This window comes from Eumetopias jubatus, unplaced genomic scaffold, assembly GCF_037043125.1.
Source record: "Eumetopias jubatus isolate StellerSeaLion01/CBP00866 unplaced genomic scaffold, mEumJub1_p1.0 scaffold_6, whole genome shotgun sequence".
In the NCBI taxonomy this organism is placed as follows: Eukaryota; Metazoa; Chordata; class Mammalia; order Carnivora; family Otariidae; genus Eumetopias; species Eumetopias jubatus.
Genome location: NW_028274812.1, coordinates 33763525 through 33765853, shown reverse-complemented (window position 1 = coordinate 33765853; position 2329 = coordinate 33763525). Strand labels below are relative to the sequence as shown.

The window sequence follows — 2329 nt, the reverse complement described above, 5'->3', positions numbered from 1 at the left end:
TAGCACGTAGAAAATTAGGGTCCAGGATATGCCTAGATTTTAGCATGACCGAATAGAATGGATGGTGGTATCATTTGAAAGGATGAGGAAGACTTAGTTCCTAAGTCTGGTTTCTGAGTTCAGTTTTGGACTCATTACAGTTGAGATGCCTATGAGACATCCCAGGAGAAAGTGCAAGTGGACATTTGGACAGATGGGTTTGGAGCTCAGATGTGAAAATTGGAATGGAGACATAAATTTGAGAGTTATGAGCATATAATTGGTAGTAAGTCAAGGAAAGAAGAGAGACTGGGCGAAGAAGGTGACTTAGGACCATGCTTTGGGGATTGCCATGTTTAGGGGTGGTTAGAGAACATACCAAGAAGTAGCAGCCCTGAAGGTAGAAGAAAAGCTAGGGGTGTGATGTCAGCGACAAAAGGTACATGATATCAGCCATTAAGAGTTGTTGGCATGGGAGGAGAGGGGCGGTTGGTGTGGCCTCCATTGTTCGGGCTTTAGGGCGCCATGAGGGGTGACAGAGGCCGTGGTCGCGGCGGGCGCTTTGGTTTTGAGGAGGCCCAGGAGGAGGGTTCAGGCCCTTTGTGCCACATATTCCATTTGATTTCTATTTGTGTGAAATGGCCTTCCCCCGGGTCAAGCCAGCACCTGATGAAACTTCCTTCAGTGAGGCCTTGCTGAAGAGGAATCAGGACCTTGCTCCTAATTCTGCTGAACAGGCCTCTATCCTTTCTCTGGTGACGAAAATAAACAATGTGATTGATAATTTGATTGTGGCTCCAGGGACTTTTGAAGTGCAAATTGAAGAAGTCCCGACAGGTGGGATCATATAAAAAGGGAACAATGACTATAGGACACAATGTGGCTGACCTGGTGGTAATCCTAAAGATTCTGCCAACATTGGAAGCTGTTGCTGCCCTAGGGAACAAAGTTGTGGAAAGCCTAAGAGCACAGGATCCTTCTGAAGTTTTGACCATGCTGACCAATGAAACTGGCTTTGAGATCCGTTCTTCTGATGCTACGGTGAAGATTCTCATTACAACAGTGCCACCCAATCTCCGAAAACTGGACCCAGAACTCCATTTGGATATCAAGGTGTTGCAGAGTGCCTTAGCAGCCATCAGACATGCCCGTTGGTTTGAGGAAAATGCATCTCAGTCCACAGTTAAAGTTCTCATCAGACTGCTGAAAGACCTGAGGATTCGTTTTCCTGGCTTTGAGCCCCTCACACCCTGGATCCTTGACCTACTCGGGCACTATGCCGTGATGAACAATCCCACCAGACAGCCTTTGGCCCTAAATGTGGCATACAGGCGTTGCTTACAGATTCTGGCTGCAGGACTGTTCCTGCCAGGGTCAGTGGGTATCACTGACCCCTGTGAGAGTGGCAACTTCAGAGTACACACAGTCATGACTCTGGAACAACAGGACATGGTGTGCTACACAGCCCAGACTCTGGTCCGAATCCTCTCACGTGGTGGTTTTCGGAAGATTCTTGGCCAGGAGGGTGATGCCAGCTATCTTGCTTCTGAAATATCTACCTGGGATGGAGTGATAGTGACACCTTCAGAGAAGGCTTATGAGAAGCCACCAGAGAAGAAGGAAGGGGAGGAAGAGGAGGAGAATACAGAAGAACCACCTCAAGAAGAGGAAGAGGAAAGCATGGAGACTCAGGAGTGAACTTCCTTTCTCTTCACCCTCTTTCTTTTCCAAGGGGAAGACTGCAGCCTAGCTAACTGCTACTGGCCTTTATATGGTGGCATTTCTGAGGGATAGGGGAGACAGAGAAAATAAACTCTATAGAAGGAAGTGTCATTCCACTGGGTTCTGATTGGCTCAGTAGCCAGAAGTCTCCCATTTATGACCTATGCCATCCATCTATAATGAAGCAGGATACCAGCTTTTCTTCCTAAGACTTCAGAGAACCCAGTTCCTGGAAACCTCTCTCAACCAGTACTTTGTTGTTGAAATGTTGTGAACTGTTAGTGTCTGGATTTTTTTTTTTTTCCCCTAAGAAAAATGATTAAAGTACTTCCTAGTAGGAAAAAAAAAAAAAAAAAAAGAGTTGTTGGCATGTGTCACTTACTGAACACTTTCTGAAGATCTTGGTTCAGTTTCTTTCTCCAATTTAATCTCTTAGGACTACACGACTGTAGTATTGCCTTCAAACTTTTGAGCGAAATGGGATTAGAAATCACTGAAGTCTTTTCTTGAATTTCATGTCGTAGTTGTTGGTACCAAATTAGAACAGAATAGGTGCACGAGTTATTTCTTCACAATAAAATACTGATAGAGTTGCACATTTGAAGGTCAGTTTCATTATTATGTTGAT

General features: G+C 45.2%; 1 pseudogene; it reads left to right on the top strand.

Moving 5' to 3' along the window:
- Positions 1 to 460: 460 nt before the first annotated feature.
- Positions 461 to 2036, top strand: LOC114225668 (interleukin enhancer-binding factor 2 pseudogene; annotated as a pseudogene).
- The last annotated feature ends 293 nt before the right edge of the window (positions 2037 to 2329 follow it).